Here is a 23,387-nt window from a genome sequence, read left to right as displayed (position 1 = left end):
ATAAAGTACACTGAACGCAACTCAGAGTCTAAACTCGTAGAGATGCCCATATCGATGGGAGATACGGGCAAGAGCGCATCCCAGAGTTCTGTGCTGCCTTTCCCAAATAAGGTTATACTGAGGGCACCAGAAGAACCATAATTCTTTTGAGGTGCTTATTTATTGAGAATTAATAAGAATCTGATTTCAATTAAAGGGTCTTTATCATAGAGAATTCTCTTAGCCGACCCTATAGATCACAGTGAGAGAACTATAAAAGAAGCTCATCTGGAAGAAAGCATGAGACATCACAGGAAAGATCAAGGCCCAGGCCAGCCTGGCTTTTATTTGCTATTCTGATCAGAATAAGCAAGGAGTCTCTGTGAACGTGGATTTCCTAGTCCATTTCTTATTCTGTGTCCTACAAGTCTCAAAGATGCTCACCGTCAGGCAGAATGGGGTGGGGGGAGGCCAAGCTTCAGGGCTGGTGAGCAAGCAGCACAGAGAGCCAATCTCCCCTTCAAGAACTGCTGATCATTAAGCTAAGTGTGCTGGCACATGTCTTTAGTCTTGGCACTTGGGAGGCTGAGGCAGGAGGATCTCTGTGAGTTCAAGGCCAGGCTGGTTTACAAGCTCCAGACTAACCAAGACTACACAGTGAGACTCAGTCTCTAGAAAATAAATAAATAAATACATACATACATACTTACTGCCTGATGAGGCTGGTAGATACAAAGAGGACACCAGGTTAGGGCCCAGTCTGCAAGCGGAATCCATCTCGATGTCCCTTAGTTCCTGGTAGTCCTTCTTACACAAAGTCTGGACAACGAAACTCTGTTGTAGAGCTTGGCAGCACTCATGACCACGTGCAACAGTCACTTTATCCATTCTCCATGGGCTTCCTTTAGCTCTTCACATTGCTGTGGCTTAGTTAGGTGTCACCCAAAAGGAGGCTTGGTCCCCATCTCGAGGTAATACTCGGAAGTGCTGAAATCTTTAAGAGGTGGAACCTGGTAGGCAGTTAAGTTATCGAGTGAAGATATTAGGTTTTGGGTGACCGGTTGGTTGGTTGGTTGGTTTGGTTTAGTTTAGTTTAGTTTTGGCTTCCTAGTCACTAGGAGACCAGCAGCTTCGTCAGCCACATGCTCAAGTTCAGCAAGATCAAGTGATGATGGACTGAAACCATGGACCAACATAAACTTCTGCTTGTTGTAAATTCATCAGCTCGGGTGTTTTGTGATAGCAGTGGAAAGGTGACAGATACACAGATAAGTAAGTGCCCTGTGCTCATAAGGAGCCTCTAAGGATGTAGCCTTGGATCTGAGCAGCAATGTCTGAGAAAGCAAAACTCATGTGGTATCTAGTCTGAGGGCAAACCTGGAACCTAGTCTTCAGCTTTGTAAGTTGGACTTAGTGGCTCAGGGCACTGAACTAGGTTCTTGGCAGAGGTTTTGCACAGCATTGACCTGGATACCCTGTGAGATTAGAAAAGGGAAGTGCTAGGCTGAGGCCCACAGAGAGATGAGGTGTGCTCAAGTAGGAAGTGGGAGGCGAGCTGGCAGCTTGAGGGAGATGCCAAGTTACTGAGAGATGTTTTGTGATTTAGGAAAGAAAAGACATAAGGTCCAATCCAAAAAAAAAAAAAATCAATTGAAAGAAGAAGAAAAAGAAAAATCCACTGGCGAGAAAAAGACCAAAATGTACAGAGAAAGAATCAAGAAGGTCATCGTTCCAGAGGAGACGGTCAAGGAGGGTCGCAATCCAGCCATGGGAAGATGTTTATTTTCTAAGAAAGGAGAAGGAGGCCGACTGGGAAATGTGGAGAATGTCGAGGGTGGGGGCGGGAAATGCAGGAAGCTCACAACAGATGGCCTCAATCTTCTAAGTGAGAAAAGAGGCAGCAGTTAGCTGGGTGCTGACGGGAGACTGGACTGGAGATATCCCTAATGGCCACAGGGGGTCTGGGCTGAGTCCTAGGCTAGCCACAGCTGCACTTTTCAAGCCTGCCTGTAAATGGAATGGCGAACAGTGTAGCAGGGCAGATTCCCAAACTTCTCTCTGGAGACACTTATTCTGCAGAGCTGGGGTGGTGGGCCGAAATCTATGTCATCAGGATGGACTCTGAGAACACTTGCCATCAGCCTCTTTAGAGAAACTCCTGAGTGTGAGAACTGTTGCACTCAAGGAGACCTATAAACGGCTGGAAAACATGACCCTGAGGAATCGTTTTTTTTGAATCCTTTCCTCAGCCAAACTCCTCCACCAGGAAGCTGTAGGGAAGAAAACCAGAGGTGGGGGTTAGCTGTGTCAGCCTGTGTAGCTATCCCGGAGGGAGGAGTCTAACCAGGACTGCCCAGGACGCAGAGGTATATCCGGGAGGGAGTGGTCTAGCTAAGGCAGCAGAGCCTAGCAAATAGGGTGTGGTCTGAGGAGGTGGAACTGAGCCAGAAGGCAGAGAACATCCTCTCCAGAAGGGACAAGGTCTTGAAAGGAATAGAGCCGAGAGGTAGTCCAGTCAGGGTTGGTGTCTAGTCAGGAAGATGGAACTGAACCAAAATGGTCGGTGCAATCGAATCTCTATCTCCAGGAGGACAGGTCTATGAAAGAGGACAGTCTCTCCAGAGTGGTATCGTTGGAAGTCTGGGGTGCTGCATTCAACATGCCAGACCTTGGACCATCCATAGCGGAGATCAAAGGCAAGAGAGTTCTGCTAGGCTATGAGGAAAGTCAAGACAGAGAAGCCAGGGCAGATGAAGATGCAGGGAAGAGATAGAATCTCGGAGTGGGGGGGATGGGATATACAGGTAGTTCCCAGCAAGCGAGGAAGGGCATACTCCCAGGAGCACAGTGCTCAGACCAATCGCATCTTGCTAAGGTAGAAACTTAGTTTAGGGGGAAGTTATATTTATATGACAATAAACACATTCTACTGATTTGTAAGAAATGGAGAAAAAACTCACCACCACCACCAACAACAACAAAAAGCTCGCAAAGATTTTCTAAAGCTTTTTTTTTTTTTTTTTTTTTTTTTTTTTTTAAGATTCGTGTCCTTCTACGGTGAGGCCAATTTAAGAAAACCAGCTGATCCTTTAGCTTAGTAAATGGCTACCTGGCTTGATTCAGCAGACCTTTGGTGCACCTCCTCCCCAGCACCTCCGCCGTGTGTCCTCAAGAGGGCGCTGCTTCACTTCCTAAACTCCCCAAAGGCAACCGATGCCCTCGGGAGGCCTCACCCTCAGAGTTCCTGCGGACATTTAAAGGGGCACACTTACAGAAAGAAACAAAAATACAGTTTAACTCCTCAGCCCCTTACACGCGGTCCCCACAGAAACGACGGTAACACCAACCAGAAGCTTGCAGAATACTCACCCACAACCTCCACAGGCTCCGGCTTGATGTTATCAACATATTAACAAGGGTCTCCTGGGACCTCTATACAAATCCACTTCGGAGAAGCAATGGCCTAGCCAACAAGGTGCTATTTTTTGATTACCTGCGCTTCCCTTGCCCCCAACAACTTGGGTACTGCCTCTATAGCAGCCACCCCGAGGAACGTTCTCTCAGACCTTACCACAGCTCAAACTCCACATTTAGTCTGTCCCTTCCAAGAGGAAGGTGCTCCCTTTTAAGAAGGTAGGCTTTTTTTTTTCCCTTAAGTAGTACAAAGTTATTTTTTTTGCTGTGACTTTAGTTACTTTTCTTGTGGCTGTGACAAAGTATCCGACCTTAAAGAGGCACCTTAAAGGAGGAGAGGTTTATTTTGGCTCATCTTCAGAAGACAGTCCATCTCCACAAGGAAGGCATGGCAGGGGCTCAAGGTAACTGGTAATCTTGGACGGAGCACAGAGGTGGGCAGGCCTAAGACAGGACTGAGCTGCAATTCTCCAGGCCGATCCCTCTTGCCCCATCCCCCAGCTTGCTCTTAGTTTTCAAAGGTTCTCCAGCTTCCTCCAACAGCTGTGGGCCAAGTGTTCAACATAGGAGCCTGGGGAGGGAGCAGGGAACGGGCATGGCAGGGGAGGGGGCACATTACAGACTTAAACTATAACAAACCCCCAAAACGGAATGCTTCAAAATGAAAAGCCTTTCTCCATCTTCTGGCTTCTGTGAGTCAGGAATCTAGATGAGGTTTAGCTGGAGACCTCTGACAAAGGCTGCAGTCTGCATAGGTTTGGGGCCAGAGGGGACAGTTCACGAATTCCAGCTCACTCACCCGGAAGTCAGCAGGCTTCAGGACATCACCACCTCACTTCCCCATCACTGAACCATCCATCCCTGTTAGCTGTTGTCCTCCAGAGCAGGAACTCTGCATGGGCTGGGGAAGGGGCAGCAGGAGAAACAGGACCTAAAATCGTGGAAGTACCCTCCCATCAGCTGACACATGCTCCTGGTTAGGTCTGAGTCATTAGGTACAGCCCAGGCTTAAGGGGAGAGGATAGCACAAAATCCTAAATACCAGGAATTGGGGCTCCCAGGACCATCTTCAGGGAGTGATGTCACAGCTAAAGCCATGCCTCAACAGGGCAAGGGCATCAGCATACAAGAGCATAACCTCCACTGTCACAGCCGAGGATGTCCTACAACCCATAACAGGACATTGATTCTCCTTTAACAGTGACCTTCCAAGTGACCGACTGCACAGTAGACTGTCCAGCAAACTAAAAAGAACAAATGCCCAGATCCCACCCAAGACCCTTGAATCAGGCAAGTATGGGTCATTTTCTTGATTTTTCTGTTTCTTTTTAAATTTCCTGCCTGATTCTTTTTGCACAGTTGGGATGAGAGAAAAAAAAAAACAACTCAAATAATAAATAACCATTGGACCTGTGGTGATGCTAGTCACTGAGGCAGAAGATGTAGGGCCTAGCAGATTTCTGTGAGAGACCAGTTGTGAAAAGGAAAATAATCCAGGGAGAGGGGGTGGGATGGGGGTGGGGGGTGATTGGCCTTAAGGAGTCCTGGGACATTTGGGGGAATAAGCAGATAAAAAGTGACATGAGATGAGGAAGTTGTTACAATTGTCACCAAAACAAGGCCACCAGAGAGTTGTGATGCCAGGTGACACTTGCAAAAGAGACAAGGAAGGAGGTGGGGGGGGGTGGTAGGCAGAAGGGAAAAGAACACTGTGTGAACTGGGTGTGTCTGATCATGCTTGGATCCCAGCACTTGTGAGGCTGAAGCAGGAGGATTGCTGTGTTCAAGGGCAACCTGGGCTACAAAGTGAGCTCCAGGTCCTCAAACTCAGAAATCTCCCTGCCTCTGCCTCCCAAGTGCTGGGATTAAAGGCTTGCGCCACCACTGCCTGTGAGCTCCAGGTCCTTGAGACCTTGTATCAACACAAGCAAACAGTAAAAACAAAATAGAAAGTTATCTGTGTAAAGGCCACACACTGTGATTCCAACTGCATGATGTTCTGGGAAAGGCAAAACCATGGAGACAGGAAAGATCCCTTATTGCCAGAGGCTTAGGAGAAGCGGAGGAGGGGCAGACTGCAGCCTAATGGTGATGGATAAGTATCTTTTTTCTTTTCATTTTATATGGTGTGTGTGTGTGCTGTATGTGCATGTCTGTGAATTACTGTGTGTTCCTACACTCATGTGTAGAAGCCCGGAGATACTGTTTCGTACCCAGCACTCTATCATCCTCTGCCTTATTCCTTTGAGATAGGTCCTCTCCCTGTACCTGGAGCTAGGCTGATGGCCAGCAAGCACCAGAAATCCTTTCTTCACTTCCTCACCACACTGGGGCTCTAGATAAGTATGTGGCCACATCCAGCTTTTTATGTAGGTGCTAGGGATTTGAACTCAGAGCCTTATGCTTACATTGCAAGTAATCTTAGCACTAAGCCCTGGTAGACTCGTAGCTTAATTCATTCTCTGTAAACCCATAAACGGAATAACACCAAGACAGAGCCCTGCTGTAAATGACGGCCTTTGTGTGATCACGGTCTGACGATGTATTTATCAGTTGTAACAAAATGACCACTCCAGTTAGGATGGCTATAATGGGGGAGGGGATGCATGAGGGTTGTGTGGGAAATCTCTGTGCATTCCCCTTTTCAGCTGTATGGGAGCTTGAAACTGCTCTAAGAGAAATAAAGAATTTAAAGAGATCGAAAGTTAAAAAGGAAGTCTGTTGGCTTTCCTTTTTGTCAGCTATACCTGCTGGCTTCAAAGAAATATAAGCCAGAAACGCAGAAGACTCAACAATAGAAATGGCCCTTCTTCCTTTACTCCGTGGTCTGTAGACTCAGAGCTGGAGCCAGTCCTCCTTTTTTTTTTTTTTTTTTTTTTTTTAACCTCATCACCAAAATGCCTTCATTTTATAGATAAAAAAAAATTAGGGCACAAAGAAGTCACACTGGGAGATGGGAAGAGTCGAGTCAGGATTAGAACTCAGCTCCTCGACGGTGAGCCCAGGACTCCTCCAATCACAGGCCACACGTGCACAGAGCATCTCCTTTTCCTAAAGCAAAAATTCACCTTTATGGAAGAATTAAGTGCATGCAAATTTAAATGTGGTTGTGTATCACCAGTAAGTAGATCGGTGTTTAATTCTCTCTAAAAAAAAAAGTCAGCAGGTCAGTGGGTTGATTACATTCACCAGAGTTTAACAAACTCTCAGCCTGAGCCACACCTACTTGGAGAAAGGAGGCGCTTGAGATGGACCATTAGTAGCCCCTGACTGAAATGGCTCTGTCCACAACAATAAAGGGCTCCATTCTTCAGGCAAAACCAACCTTGACTTCCCCTCCCTTACCCCTTGCCTGCCCAATCTGTATCTTGGCCACAGTCCTTACTCCCAGGAACTGGGTCTCTCCCATCCTGTTGCTATGGCCACGAGCCTCACCCAAAGCATACCAACGCTGCAGTGTGCACAGATCTTTGGCCAGAGGCCAGGCAGATGCAGAGCAGTTGGGGGTTGGGGTGAGGGAGTGTCCTTCTCTGAAAGCTATTGGTCCAAGACTGGTCAGGGGCCTCTTTCTCTCCTGTCAGCTTAGGTCTTTCAGGGCTGTCCACTTGGCTGCCCAGCTGTGAACGAGCAGTGCTTGCTAATCTCTCTCCCCTGCACCAACTTCTCAGAGCCTCCATCCCAAAACTTAAACAAAGAGCTAAGCGAGGCTGTTCCCAGGGCTCCGGATACTGGCTGTTTACCAAACACTGAAAACGACCAGTTGCCACCAGTTCCAAACCTCTAAGCTCTTAAGAGAGCATGAAGAATGTTGTCCCCAGAGTTCCAGGCCTATTCCCGATGCTCCAGCATGTTCTTTTCCACAGTCTCCATCCTGTGATCTAAAATGGCTCTCCCAGAGAGGAAGAAATCAAAGACAGAGGGAGCATAGATCACAACACCGGAGAACAGTGAGTCAATCTCTTCTAAAACAAACAAAGAAAACCCTTCCCAGGTGTGGAGCGCACCAGAAAAGCATGTTTCATCCCTGGATCCTTTGTTTTGTTGAGATGCTTGAGCTTGCTACAACTACGGAGAAGGGGAGACCACCAGGAGTGGTCCATGAATAGCAACAGTCTCAACTAACATCTATCCCTCGTGGAAGGCAGTCTGCTCTGTCTGCCCCAGGATGCTCCTTAGAAGCCCCATTGTAGGAACACACCCAGAAGTATAAATGTTAGGCAGTGAGGATCGAAGTCTAAAGTGGCTTCCCTCAGCCTCTCCACCGGTGCATCCCAAGGGAGAATGCCAGGGGACATGCCCATAATGCCCTAGCATTCAAATGACAATGATCCTCTGCTCAAAGAGTTTGTTGGCCTTTGCTTCATGTTTGCTAACAATTAAAAAAATAATAATTAAATATTCAGATTTAGATGCTTGGAAAAGGAGAGCATTTAGCTCTTCTTTAAAAGTAATATAAAAATGAATAAATAAAAGTAATGCAGAAGTTGGGTTTGGTGGCATACGTTAATCTCAGCACCAGGGAAGCAGAGACTACAGAACACTAAGAGTTCAAAACCAGCCTGGTCTCTAGAGCAAGCCCAGGCCACCTGTAGAATGAAACCTTTCCTCTAAGAATAAGTGAAAGTTAAAAATAAGATACAGAGAAATAGCCTGGCAGTGGTGGCACACATCTTTAATCCCAGCACTTGGGAGACAGAGACAGGCAGATTTCTGAATTTGAGGCCAGCCTGGTCTACAGAGTGAGTTCCAGGACAGCCCGGGCTATACAGAGAAACCCTGTCTCAAAAAACAAAACAAAACAAACAAACAAACAAACAAAAACTATACATAATAACCTCGAAGTCAATGAGGGACGTACCAAATGTTCTGTGGCTTTAAAACTATACATAATAACCTCGAAGTCAATGAGGGACGCACCAAATGTTCTGTGGCTTTACTTTATCATTTTGTGCCTTAAAAAACAAACAAACAAACAAACACAATCAAAGAAAAACAACAGTTGAAACAGTTTCTTCACTTTATTATTTTGATTCAAATGTTTTTTTAAAAGCTAGTTTTGACATTGAAGGATGGTTACTATATTTATCTCTAAAGCTGGCAAAATTTAAAAAAAAAAAGCCTTGAGAATAAATTTTAATATCCAGATTACACAATCAAGCCAAAGTCACCAACCAACTTCACTACCACCAACTTTTGCCCTTCTGAGAACAAGAGATACAGATGCTGGGTCCTCAGGCTGAAAACACAAATATTCAAAAGGACAGCATGCACCCCATTTCCTCCATGAAAAACAGCAGCTGGAACACACCCTAAATGATGTGCCTCGGGGTCCTGGCAAGAGCTGGCACCAATTCCACACTTAGCCTGGCAGTCTCACCCCATGGGCCCATGGGTCTCAGCATTTACATCAGCCTAGTTTATTCAAAATGACTCCTTGTTTTTAAGTAGGAAGATTTACATAACTAGAAGCTGAGCTGGGTCCACACCTTGAGAAAATCTCCAGCCAGTGATTAAACAAAGGAAGACCTGAAATTGCTTGGGAACCACTGTCAGCCTTGTGAGACTCAGGGTCCTTTGAAAGACAACGGCAATTGAAGATGTCTGACGCGGATGAAGGTTGGCATCCTAATGTCGTGATGGTTTCTCTCTCCGAGGCACATTTATTATCTCCCCATCACTGGCATTTGCAGGCACAGCGCTGTCTCACCCATGTCCCCGAGGGACAGCTGCTCCAGGATCCACCCAGCAGCTGAGCGACAAGATGAATAGTATTTTCCACTTCAAGCAAAAAGAAAAACAGGGCTAAGGTTGCAAACTGCGAACCACAAGAAGCTGAGCAGGGAGAGGTCGGAAGCCATACTTAACAAAGACTACGTCCCTGTCTCTGGGAGAACAGGCATGGAGGGGGCCCAGCAGTTTTCCAAACAGAGAAACTCAAGTTCCATTTTGAATTTAACTCAGTTTCAACTCCTTGTGTTTTGTGTGTAGCTGCAGACTTCTGGGTCTTTGGGAAAAAAAAAGATTAAACTCCTATTGGGATGCAAAATGGTGCCTGGAAGAGCAGATGTGGTGGAGGTAAAGGGTGTTAGCACAAAGGTGGCCCTGCTTCTTAGGAGCCAAGCTGCCCTATAAGGCACGACTTCCCCTTTTGAAACCTGGTAGAACTTCTTCAGCCCCCTATGGGGCTTAATGAAGGAAAAAAAAAACCCACTTCATTTGAAACTCTTCAAATTGAAGAATCTGCCCTTTTCTGTGGCCATGGTACAGAAGTCACTCAGTAAGTGTTGATTTTTGTCCCTTCCTTTTGCTGGGTAAGCATCTTCCACAGCCTGGAATTTCAGTGAAGCCCAAAATACAGGTTCTTTGAAGGGCCAGGCCATCCCTGCCAAGTAGTCAGGGGACAGCATCTACAGCCATTTTCCAGTCCTATCCTGTCACCAGCAAGGTGTACCCTGCACACGAAGTGATCACTGTCTCTTTCCTTGACCTAAAGCTCTGGCTTACAATTGCAACTGTCAATGATTGTTCTCATCCTCAAAGTCTCCACACACAAGAGCTCTGACAAGGAACCGTGGTTAAATAAACAAACTGTCCAAAACCTCAAACTGGGTCTGGCTCAGACTCCCAGCTCACCTATGCTTAGAAGCTGAATGGAAGGCAGACAGCTCCCTCCCAAGGAAGCTTCTAGAGTCCTCTGAAGCAGTTAGAGAGCCTTGGGCTGAATTCTCTATTGCCTTTTCCAAATCTGACAATTCAGTCCTTCTAAGCATTCGTGGGATAACTGGGGCACATTTTTGAGCTGGATCAAATTAGCTCAAAGCTGATGTGGAACATGCATGAGAAAACCAGGGAGGCTCTCCATTGCACTCAGCTCCTCACACTGCCTGGCCAAAAGTCACTTGGCAGGAAGCCTTTCTGACTGGTTTCAGCCAGAGTTTCAGTGGCTGGGACTGAAGGCGTCGGCGTCGGGGCTTTGTGGATGAGGGAGGAGTGGGAAGTAAATAAGGGAAAAATAAAAGTGTAATCTTATTCTCTAGAGGGTATCTTGTAAATAGTACCAATTAAAAGGCCCCACAGCCAGAGGACCTGCAATAATTTAGAATGAACTAAGGGGTGGTGGGCCAAGAGGGCACTGGGCAACAAGTCGACAGAACTCCTAATCCCAGGTCAGCAGTAACTGCATGATTATGAGCAAATCCTACCTGGTTTACCATGGAAGGGCTAGGCCAGGTACCTTCCACTGGGCACCTGAAGCCATATACTTCCGTGGTTCTGAGAATTTCAGGCACTTAAGAAAGTTGATAGCAGTATTATCATATTGGAGTGTTGGCATTTTCTAGCCATGTTTGTTACCTGTAAATATTCCTCAGCTGTGACTCAAGCCCATCGTCTTAGGTCATGGGTGAGGTTGTGACCCAACAGAAACCTACAATCTGTGAGGGATTGGTTTTGAGTCTGTAAACGCAGCTTGAGCAGTTCTACTCCCAGAGGCCTTTGTGCTATCCATTGTCAAAAGCAATCCTGGCACAGGTAGGCACTTAGCAAGTCTAGGGAAAGGCAAATTTGCAGGCTGATGGAATTAACCACAGGGATTTGCTTGCTACAGCCTACAGCAAAGCCAATGGCTTCTCAGATCACATTGGCAGGTCTTTCTTCAGCTTACTTCAACAAAGTAAGCTGAAGTTGAAGTTCAACCTATGAAGAATTAACACAGGGAGATAGTGAGACTCTGGGCTTAACTTTAGCCTAGGTGAGATAAGACTGTTGTTTCTTTTTTTCAGGTCATAAATTAGCTCTTAAATGGTAAATGGTTACGTGCTCCCATGTGTGGCCTCTTTAGGTGGGGAAATACCTTGGCTAGGTAGTTGTTCACAATGGTATGCTTTGTGGGACCTGATGCCAACTTAGCCCCATTAGTCTTCTTTAGTTGTTGAGTTCCAACATGTTATCAAGGCTACCTACAAGGCTCCCAGCACCACCTACCCAGAAGTGTTAAACACAACACAGCTGGACATGGTGATGGACACATATAATCCTGGTAACTGAGAGCCAGGGTGCAAGCTGTAGACCAATCTGAGCAACACAGGGAGACCTTCTCTCATCCAAGACAGTATAAATGCCATAAAGACAAAACAAAAACAAAAACAAGAAAAGGGAAAGGGTGTGCTGTTTTCCCTAATAACCAAAGTTCCCAGAAAGCAGCCACACCTATACTGAACGTTCTACAAAGGCTGATTGGCTGATTGGAACTTCAGTAATTGAGGGGCTGGAAAGATGGCTCAGTGATTAAGAGTATTGGCTGCTCTTCCAGAGGACTCTGGTTGGATTCCCAATACCCACATGGCAGCTAATAACCGGCTATAATGCCAGTTCCAGGGAATCTAGCACCCTCTTCTGGCCCCAGAGGCAAGAGATGCATTAGGTGCACGAGCATGGAGGCTTGTGCTGTTGTGTCCTCCTACGACCTAGCACGACTACTTACTTGCTTCAGATCACCTCTTCATTGCTTAATGAATGATGGCAAGAGACAACTGCATGTTTAGTAGACAGAGCATTTTTTTGTTATTTTCAATCCATGGTTGGTTGGGTGTGCAAATGTGGAGGCCCTGAGTGCAGAGTACCGACTGAGTCACCGCTCATCCCCAGCCTTCATTTTGAGAACGAATGCCAAAGAACTGCCTTTGCCAGCTCATCTTCACACACCCAGAGCCTCACCCCTGGCTGGCCTTGCTGCCTGCCAGACCTCCTCATTTCCCAACAGCTAGCTTTGCAGCCCATGCAGAGGAAAGGAAGTGGGTCACACGGCAAGCACATGCTAGGGGTGGGCACGCCCGCAGCCGGCGGTGGAAGGACAGAGCTGTGGTGGTTTCTCCTTCCTACTTTCTTATGATTTAGTAATTCTCCAAGCTCATTCACAAGTGAGCCTGTCCTAGAATAAATTCTGGTTAAGCTAGCAAAGACCTGAAGGTCCTATCATTCCACCCTAAGAGGGAAACAAAGCTTACTCAGCAAGCCTCCGTGGAAGCCAGAGCTAAGATGAAGGCCACCACGCTCACAGCGCACTCACTTATTGTCTCAGCAACACTGCCTTATTCCTCAGAGTCACCCTTCACGATGTGACAAGACCAAATTGTTAAAGACCTTAAAATTAGAATAGACTGTTCATACAAATAATGGATTTTATTACAAGGTCACCATACGTTTACAATGTACTCAAATCAGATTTACATCTTCACTAAGCCTCTTGTCTCCTCTCCTCTATCTCACAAGCCATCTTCCTCTATTCAAATCATCCCTGCTATGGTTTGGAAGGCTGTGGAGCCCATAAGAAGTGGAGTGCTGGCAGAAGTAGACCCCAGCAGTAGAGATTTGAAGGTTATACGAATTTCTGGTTCAGGTCCCACCCCCTCTGCTTCCAAGCCCATCTCTATATGAATGAACCCTGCAGAGTTCTTCTACCACTGTAGGCTGAGTCCCTCCATGTCTTCCCGGTTATCATGGGGCAACACTTGAGATACCACGGGTCAACAAATCATCCTCCCAGGAAGTTATTTCTGTCACGTTTGCAGCTGTAGTACAAAAGTCATTAAAATAGTCCCCCCTCTTAGTTCATGTCTTTTCACATCTATGTTCTTCATACGAGGAGGGGAAAAAGACATGTAGCATTTGACTTTCTGAGTCTAATGAATTTCATTTTATACAGTGATCTTTATGCCCACCCCCCTTTCTACAGATGATACAATTTCATTCTTATATTCAGACTGAATAGAGATCTGTTGTGTATATACTCCAAATTTCCTTTAACCACTGATAGGTATTAGGCTAAGTCTATAACTTGGCTATTGTGACTAGTACCCTGAGAAAGATGGCTGTACAAGAGTATACTCCATGTAATAGTTCGATCCCTCTAGGTCATACTCAGCACCAGAGTAGCCAACACATTTGGTTGTTCTATTTTTCATTTTTTGAGATTTATACTAATTCCCCCAGTCACGGGGCTAATTTATATTTCTACAACCAAGAAGACCAAGTCTTAGCCAGAAACAATACCAGATAACTATTCTGTCTTCATTTCCTCATTGCACTTCATAATGGTTCACAGGCAGACCATGACTATAAGAATCAGTCCCCATCAGCAAGATGAAATATATGTGGTCATTTGGTTTTTAAACTAGAGAATGACCTGGAATTAGCACTGCTGTAGAGACCAGAGGTTTTCAGCCTCAGCACTGTGAACACTAAGGATAGGATTCCCTGTACTCGGGTCATTTTGTATAACTGGGGTCCCAGAGAAATAAATATGACTTCAGTAGAGTCCTGAAGCACAATTCTCCAATTATATGTTGACTTTTCCATGCAAAGGCAAAAGGTAGTGTGAGGAGAATTTGAAAGTGTACCCAAAAAACAAAATCTAAATTGACTATAAAGTGAATAGCTTTAGAAGGATAAGGGTGGAATGGTGCTGGGTCCTCAGAAGGTGGAAGAAACATAAGACTGTTTTGCTTACTGCTTACAAACTTTGGACCAGCTGTATCTTATTTGACTTGTCTGTCTAGAGGATAAAAATATTACAGGAACTAGGCATGGGTGCTCAGATTTCTATATCAAAGAAGCCTGGCTCTATAGGTTGAAAACTTTGTATAGATTCTTGCTTTGGCATGGTAATGCAGCAAGCAGTGTAGAAATCTCTAGCTCTACTTAAAGAAGTCCAGAATCTCAGATTTTGTCTGTTGATGGAGTTAGGAACTAAATGGGAACCAAGTATTTTGGGTAACATAGTTTGCACTTGACAGGTTAAAGGGAGGTTGGGCATTCTGAGACAAGCAAGAACAATTAGATGATCAATAACAATCATAAAAGGGCAAATACGCAAGGTGGGAAGCCAGGGGCATCAAATGTGTGCTCTTCAGGGACACAAAGAATACTCACAATCCAGCGGGAGAGTATTTTCCTCAGAAGTTAAACTAATTGAACTAAAAGGGAAGCTGTGTTACATAACATGGGGTTCTCACAAGAAAGAAGAAGCTTCAGATATAGGCTTCACATGATTAATTACCAAATTCTTCACTGTAATTATGGCTTGTGCATTCCTAGGGAGGATGGCAAGAAATAAGAAGTGGTAACTAACAATGGGCTATGTTGCCTTGGGTGCACCTGGAAGGGAGCGGGGTGCCCATAGGTGGAGCTGGTTATCTCTTCTTGCACACCAGTGTGGACATAAGACAAAAGGTTCCATCGACAAAGGCATAAACTAGATGGACTAAATGGGCTTTGTCCATTTTCGTGTATTAAGGTTAATGGTGTTTGTGTTTGCACCATCTCCAAGTATCTCTTACTTCAGGAGGTTCTGGCAGGAGCAGGCTGCCCTGGTTAGATATCCTGTACTTAGCTGTGTTCTACAAGGCATTCATTTGTACTGTGCTGACTTGGACCACTCTACGGTGGAGTCTTCATGCTGTTGAGAAGGTCCTCTGTGAAAACAGACACTATATTATATTTTTAGATCATCTCTACTTTCTCACCACAAGCCATTAGCAAAATTAGTCATGGCCACGGTATGAACATCTCTTTGATCGTGTCTGTGGAAATCAACTGCCATGGTAACTATATTAAGAAGTGAGGTCTTCCAGAGGTGTTTTAAGTCATTTTAAGACAGTTCTAACTCATGAGTAGCTCAATGCTAATATGAAGAGAATGGGTTTGATGTCTCAGAAATGGGCTTCTGCATACAAAGGATGCGTTTAGCTACTTTTCTCTTCTTCTGTTGTGTTATGATGTAGCAAGAAGGTACTCAAGGAAAAACAAAGTAGAAAAGAAAAACAAAACAACAACAACAACAACAAAAACCTACCAAAATGTTAAGAGTGGAAATTAAATCCTCCATATTTTGCCATGAGAAGATATCCAGGCAGAAGGAAGTGAGTTCCCTATGGATCTGCCATCACCTGGCATAGATGGGTGAGCCGTTGAAGGCCTTGGAGAAGACAGGTCAAATTTCTGGTTCCTTCCAATTCATAACAAGGGAAGGAACTCCTGGAATTGAGGCTGTTGTGATCAGAAGGGCACCTAGATCCAAAGACAAGACCATCCCAGATGGTAGTCATTTAGATTTTTGTATCTGAGGGTGTTGCTACACAGGTACCATGTTTTTGCTATGTGAGAAAGCCATCAGTCATCTGGACAAGACATCCTTAGTGTTTATCTAGTTTGCAGGACAGACAGTTGAATGAGTGAGTCATTAAATAAACGTGTAATGATAACTGGAAGGTCTGTTTTTAGGCTTGCCAGTGTTAAATAAGGGTATTTATTTAGGAGTCTTGTGGGTGTCATATGGCGTGCACTCCATTTGAGAGTGGACCCATTGGCCAGGGCTGCATAACAAACACCACAGAGAGGGCAGCCTAAGCAGCAGGCAGCTATGTCCTCGCAGTTCTTGTCTAAGGCCTGGCTTGCTTCTGAGGCTCTCTTTAGCTTGTAGCTGGTCTCCCTGTGTGTGTCAGAATCCTACTGTCTTCCTGTAAATGCATGTTAGATGAGTGTCCACTCAAATGATCATTTTAATTCAACTTCCCATTCAAATGGTCTATCTTCATATGCAGCCATTCTACGACGTGGAAGTGGGGGTCAGACCTTTAGCATATGCATTTCAGGGCCATAACTTAGCCCAAGACAGAGGCTCTTTTCTAATCACACAGGGAAAGGTGGTTCTTTGCACGGAGTCTTTACTAGGAATAAAGAAGGTGAGAACTTTCCCACATAAAAGACTGGAGGATAGCCCTTGGCCCAGGGGTAAAGAGATATCCAGACTCTTAGGGAGTGACCCCTTGTTTGTTCTTCTCCCCTGAAGCCTCCCACTGGCCCCCTGGAGAACAGAAAGAGATTGCTGAGGGAACCAGAGGGGCTAAAGGGAATTACCAAGAAAAGTAAAGAAGATATAAATGGGGGTGGGAAGAGTGGCCAAGGGGCTATGATCTAAAGTTGACAGTGAGAGAGACAATGAGACCCTGAAACAGCTGAAGGCCCAACCTGAGGAGAGAAAGGCGTCTAGTCAGGAGCTAGAGAGGTAAGTAAAGGAATTACTTTTCCTCATGCGCAAGTCTCTGCCATGTGGATTCATGGCAACAGTTCATCCTTTACAGCCCTGGGAACTCTTCAGTATATTTATTTGTTGCCAACCAAGAAGTCAGAGGTCCCTGTCATCAGCAGAGGAGAGCCAGGGATATGGCTCGACCTGCAGCAGCCAGGGTCTTCTTGTACACTTCCACCTGGTACAGTAGGAACCCTTAACTTTGCACAGAGAATTTCAGCATGAGATAGTACAAAGCAGAGTTGGAGTTTATTCAGGAAAAAAAAAAAAAAAGAATGTTAACATGGGTTTAGGGACAGGGGTTAAGGAAAGAGTCATCTAGGGACAGATAAGACACACCCAAGCGTGGGTGGGGGCTTCACAAGGGAGCATGTTGCTTAAGTGCCCAGCAATAGCAGTCCATAGTGTTGGGGGAGCTTCTGGAATTACGTTGTTCAGAGGGATTCCTTTTTATCTCCTTCCCCCACTTATAGATCATGAGATTACAGAAGGCCTCTGCAGATGCCTTCGATAGGGTTGCAATCCAATAAGGCAAGGCATGGGCACTGAGGTTGTACAAGAAAGTAAAGGCATGTCGTTTAGGTAAATGAGTGTGTGTGTGTCCTTGGGAGAGTCCTAGAAAACTACAGGTTTGTAAATGAGAAAGGAATAGAGGATATATACTGGAATATGAAGGAATATACTAGAAGTTATATATACATTGCCTGTAAGCATGATGTACGGACATTTTAACATGCTTCTTTGAAACATATATAATATATATATATATAAAGGTAACACTGTCTCTGTGTAGGTAGCACCCACAGTAAAAGTTAATTGTCTTGGGATTCTTGACTTTAGGCTGGCAAGAGACTTCAACACTTTCAGTTTCCACACCATTAAGTTCCCTGTTTTCTATTCTTTTTCCTCTTCAGGTTCACTCAAGGAAAGCCTGGAGGCCAGTGAGCAGGAAACTTCTCCCTGGTGCCCCTCAAGATCTCTCCACCCCGGGCCACAGGCAGAGGCTCCCTCCTGGGGGCTTTGCCATCAGTCTGTTGTTCCCACAGTGTGGCTTTATGTACCTGTGACTCTTGGAGCCCCAATAAAAATGGAGCAAGAGCAGACCAGTGGAACATGGCAGGTCACATCTCAGGGTTATTGTTAGGGAATTAGATACTGATAGCTTAGAGGGGAGATATCTGCCCTTAAAGGCTTATTATAACTATAAAAAAAATGATTATAAACTTGCCAGTTTGAATAGATATAAGTCCTTTGCATTAGATGGTATTTTCCACTTAATTCTCCTCTGGGGGGCACTGGAGTCCAGTTAAGCCCCAGGAAAGTTGGCAAGTATCTGACATCTGGACTCTTCTGGTTTCGTGACAAAGGTGTACCCGTTGAATGAGCAAGGCAAACAGACTGCTTTCCCAATGGGGTGGAGATAAGGAAAGGGCAGGCCCCTCTGAGTCTCTAGGCAGAGTGGGGAGAAGTGGACAGGCCTTCCTGGGAGAGCCTCAGCCTCATTAGCATATGTTGTGACCCCTACCTCACCCCCCTTTCAGGGCTGCTCTCTTGGCCTGAATTAAACTCTCAGTGTGGAAATCTGTTAGGGAACGAGATAAATGCCAAGAAGGCAAGAGAGGAGAAAAACTGGGTAAGGTGACAGGGAAGATTCTGCCGCTTCCCAGCCTTCCCCACTGGGACTCAAGCATGTATCGCCACCCTCCCCTGCTGCCCACACCAGCAGGCTGGGGTGGAGACCTGAGGAAGAAGATAGGCCAAACAGAGGCTGGAAGCTGCCATGGAAGAGAGAGGCCAGGCCCAGAGTCTTGAGTGTGTTTTCTTTGGGGGGAGATGCTGCATAAGTGAGCCGTGATGGTTTGCAGGAGCCCGGCAGTCAGGGCTCAGCAGACACTCCTCTGAAGGGGGTGGGGATGCCGGCTGGCTGTGGCAGCATCGGGTGGGTCACTGCACAAAATGGTTTTTATAGTTCTATTTGGCTTCACAGTCCTCAAACATAGACAAGCTGGAGGGCGGGTGGCTTTAAGATCCACTTGTGTGCCATTAAAGCACCCAGATGGGCATTCTAAGGGTGTCTGCACTCCCAGCTTCTTAAGCAACAACAGAAAAAAAGCACAGAAAGGCAACCACAGTCAGAATACCAGGTTTTCTTTGTTTCCACTAAAAAAATGCCACTCTCCCCAGGTACAGTACCTTCCACCAAAATGTGGCATTGACTTTTAAAATACAGACAAAAGGGCAGCCAAAACTGTGGGTGAACAAGAAATAAAATGAGCGGTGTTATCCTGGGGTGTTTCAGTCGCAACTCCACGTCCACTTCAGAAGCCAGAACAGGGTTCTTCCATACCCATCGTGGGAGCATGGAAAAATCCCAGCCATCATGTTCAGAAAATGGCTCATGAAACATTCAAAGACTTCATCTCAGGTCATCCATGGTCACTTTTAGATCATCTAAAGGGTATGCCAGATTAGCAAATACAACTGCAAAAATCGGGATCCTAGAGACAAGAAGAGCGCTCCACCACTATGAATTATGACCTTTGCATTGTAGAGTCTATGCTGTCCTGACATCTGATTGCAGCAAAAGGCCAGACTACACTGGAGCATGCACTGACGTCAGCTTCAGGAGCTGTCTGTATGCGAAGGTGATCAGCAAACAGCCTTACGTCTGCAACACACACACACTCACGCATGCATGCACGCACACCCCGAAGATCCATAAGACTAAAACATTCAACAATATTCAGCAGCCATGTCCTGAAGTCTGGAGAAGCCCTAGCTGTGCTTTCAAATAGATCCCTGGATTCTGGGTGTCATCTTCTTTGGAGGTATATGGTTTAAAGTGAGAGGAGGAAAGGAAATCTTTTTTTAAAAGCCACTGTTAGTTCACTGAGGAAAGAAGCTGCCTGCACCCACTGAGGGTTTACTCCATAGTTGGTGGTAGACAGAAGACTCTTGTCTTGTTCACAGAGACATTCGTTATGAGGGAAAGGCCTCATAAAGGGGGGGCCTTTCCTTCACAGCCCATGTCTCTGGGAATATGCTGGGCCACTATCAAAGGTTCTGATGCTAGTGCTGTGGCTATGGCCTCATATCTAGCGCCCAGTGGAACCAAGGGTTTATTTTACACCCACAGCTAGAGGACACATTGTGGAGATCTGTTCAGCTGTGTATAACTCTACACAGGGGTTCTCTTCTCCCCTAGACAGTCCCTTAGTTCTTGGTTTATGACTCCATGGTTTCCCCTGTCAAGGGCTGAGACTGTTCTCCAGAAATCCAAAGAGCTGACACACAGCATGTCACGTAAGAAAAATCTCAGCCTCAAACTGACAGTGTGAGAAAATGACGGTCTGTGGAGAGAAAACAGAAAAACTACACTCGTGGGTCAGCTGAGAATTCCCAGCAGTTTCTCCACTCCTGAGATGTATGTACCTTGGGACAGTTAACCTATGATTACACAGATGGGGCTGGGGTCTGAGCCATCGGGAAAGCTATCCAGCTTCTCTTTCAATCATAATGTCCAACTGTTTCTGCTCCCTTTCCAGCTCTGATCTTAACACACGCCAATGACAAGACGGGTTGAGCCTGGTTCCTTATCCCCGACTGAGGTAGCAAGCAAGAAAGCACATGATGATGTGCAAAGACGAGCCATGGCCTTCCAGAAAAATATGAACTGACTGATGACTGCCTGTGGTTTGCCAATCAACAGGCCCATTCATGGGAGGAAGCCTGCCCCTGAATAAGCCAAAGAACTGGAGATAAGCAGGAACATAAAAGGGGGCCTTTCCTTAGCAGCCCAGAGGGCACAGACTTAGAAAGTCCCAGGGGACACAGAAAGGACCTTTTCATAGTGCAACCCAAACCCAGATTCATGGGATTTGGCTAAAGGAAGGCTTCTGAGGAGATGGCCCAGACAATCTCCGTGTAGAATCAATCCATCCACAAACAAATGCAGGAAGCAGAATGGGACTCAGGGAGAAGACAAGAGAAATGGGGAGCTACAAGAGTCAGTCAAGAGCATCTGCCCAAAGCTAGGTGATTGAACAACGAAGCAAGAAGAAACACTGACTGGCACCTCCAGCTACCTTCTGGAATTCATTCATTCATGGGTCCATCACTCATTTCCCTACTACTTTCTACAGAAATTTCTCATTCCACAACAATGGGGTAGGGGAGAAGACCCTCTGAGGAGACAGAGGAGAAAAGCATCACTCTTGGTCCTCATCAACTTAAGATATCACTTCCTCTTATTGCAAGGTACTTTCTATTGACAGAGAATAATAACATTTATTAGGACATTTAGAAAACTATTTGGGGCCCTCTCCTAAATGAGCAAGAAACACATTCTTATGACAGGATGCTCCCCTCTGATACCCCATGCTCAGCTCAGGAGACTTATGTGTCAACACCTATCCTGCTGTTTCCTGACTCTTGGTGCCTTGTTTCTCGACACGGGAAGATGCTTTCAGCAGCTTTCCAGTACTGTAACAAACACCTCGGACAATCCAATTATAAAGAAAAAAGGTTTATTTAGATTCACTGTTTTGGAGCCTTTAATCCATGATTTGCTGGTTGGGTCTATGCTGAAGATAAGCATGATGGCTGCTCACATCAAGGTGCCCAGGCTGCAAGGGAGGAGAAAGTAACCTTTGACAATCTGCTTTGAGACCTGTGTGAACAGAAGGCTCTGTGCTATGCCATTTTTTTTTTCAAAGTCCAAGGACAATTTTATTAGAGTTTAACAGAAAAATTCCAAAGCAGACAAGCTGTAAATCTCAGCAGCTGCCTGGAGGAGGAAGGACAGAGATAAGGAAGAGAGGAAGCCGTGCTGTCTGGGTTAAGCGGGCATGGAGATCAGCCACATGGTGGACAAGCAGACACACAGTGCGCAGGGGAGCTTTAGAGAAAGTGTCACCCAACGTGTTGAAGAAAGCACACCTAGAAAAGAGGTAGGAACAGGGAAAAGAAGAGCTATGCTTTTCCTGCAGCTGTGAGTGCCTGCGCGGAGGGCAAAGATTCTGAGGAGGAAAGCACATTAGCTCCTTAAAGGGATAGCCATTACTCCTATCTTTTTAGCATGGCTAATAGAAACCTGCCTTCCTGATTGGGGGTTTCTTGGCTGGGAGATTGAGTGGACCAAGCACATTTCTGCGACTGCTGCTTTTGGAGGCCCCGCCCCGAGCTGCTTGTCCACTTCCTGTCTATCATTCTCAGTAGTCACCACCTGTAGATGAAACTCTAATGGCCATTTAATGAACTGAGGCATCTGTTGATCTGGCTTCTTTGTAGGGCAATCTAGGGGATCCCCTAAGTGTATCAGTAGTTCTATCTCTTAACAATTTTAACACCTCCCACCAGTGCTAAAAGCTACAGACCAAATCTTTAACACAAGAGATTTCGGTAACACTTACCGCAACCATAGCACCAGGCAAAAGAAGAACTTGGTCTAAAGTGGTGCTTTTTCAAACTGGGAGCTGTCAGTATCTCAGGACATATCACTCCATGTTGTGGAGATTGACTTATGTAAATGACATTTGGCGACATTCCTGGCCTCTACCCACTAGCTGCCAGTAGAACCCACTCCAGGGTAACAAAAATGTCTTTAGATGTTGCCACACATGCCACGGGTATGCATGACTGTCCTTAGTTGAAACCTTAGTGTAAACGGCAATGTCCAAGCTAGAAGCCACATGTGGTCATTTTGCATGCAGCTAGTTCAAATTGAGATACGACATCATTACAAATTCAAATATTTAAATAAAAAACAAACCATGTAAATTATTATGAATTAGGCTAACATAGTTCAGTATGTCTATATTTGGTGTTGTTTATTTTGCAATGATTTTTTTAAAAATTCATTAGGGAAATTAAAATACTATAATTCATTTTAACCTCCTTTTTCTTTTCTCTTCTTATAATGTAGCTACTAAGAAACTTGAAGTAAAAAAATGTTGTTCACACTGAGCCACCTTTAATTTCCTCAGCTCAGCATGGGGGCCCGGACTCTAGCTAAAGTCCCTCTCTGCTCCAGTTCTGTGGGTTCCCTCACCCTGTAACTGACTACTACAGGCCAAAGAAACTTTCCAGCACTCTCTGCATCCAGCCAGAGCATAGTAGCACAGAAGCTTGTTTAATAAACTGCTGACACTCTCCCCTGAAGTGTCTAAGTCTCTTTTCTCCCATAAAAACTGAGTGAACGCAACAGCCTCAGCACCAAGAGACAATCCTGCCCATCCCTAGAGGAAGCCGCTCCACTCTCAGTATCCTGCCCTGGCAGCCTATGGATGCCAGACACCCAGCACTTAGCAGTCTGGAAAGCCTGCCTCTCCGTAGCCATGTAAAGTTTCTATTCTCCTGGAAACAGTGTAGCCATCCCAGCAGGACTGCATGGGGGTTCTTATGCTTGCAAAATGATCCTCATCCTCCTCACTCACCTTCCCTCCCACAGCCACTTGAGCCCTGCACCAGGCAATATTATTATTATTATTTTTTATAAATGGCCAATTGGAAATTTGTGCCACTCCCCACTCCCTGAAAATTTAGGTCTAAAGGAACTATCTCCATTCAAACGCTACAAGAGCAGTAAGAAACTCAACTTCAGGAGCCAAGAATGGTGGTGCAGCATTCAAGAGCTACATGGAGACAGGAAGACAGGAGTTCAAGGCCAGCCTTGATTGTATAACAAGTTCGAGGCTGGCCTGGGTTACATGAGTCGTTTCAAAACCAAACAAGCCAAACAGTGATACATGTCTGCAATCCTGCACTTGAGCACAGAGATAGGTGGATGGATCTCTGTGAGTTCAATGCCAGCCTTGTCTTCAAAGCACATTCCAGGGCTACATAAAGAGACCCTGTCTGAGAGAGAGAGAGAGAGAGAGAGAGAGAGAGAGAGAGAGAGAGAGAGAGA

At 45.6% G+C, this 23,387-nt stretch overlaps 1 long non-coding RNA gene across 2 annotated transcripts in view; it reads right to left on the bottom strand.

Annotated features, from left to right (window-relative positions):
* Positions 1-20,984: 20,984 nt before the first annotated feature.
* Positions 20,985-23,387, bottom strand: part of LOC114617655 — a 6,971-nt gene continuing 4,568 nt past the window's right edge. For both annotated transcript variants that reach the window (XR_003710832.1, XR_003710831.1), the window contains one exon: positions 20,985-21,105. This is a non-coding gene — a long non-coding RNA (uncharacterized LOC114617655). The remainder of the gene's footprint in view (positions 21,106-23,387) is intronic.

Source organism: Grammomys surdaster, unplaced genomic scaffold, assembly GCF_004785775.1.
Source record: "Grammomys surdaster isolate TR1022 unplaced genomic scaffold, NIH_TR_1.0 137, whole genome shotgun sequence".
NCBI classification, from domain to species: domain Eukaryota; kingdom Metazoa; phylum Chordata; class Mammalia; order Rodentia; family Muridae; genus Grammomys; species Grammomys surdaster.
The sequence above is the reverse complement of the archived record's forward strand: the minus strand, read 5'-3'. Positions and strand labels throughout refer to the sequence as shown.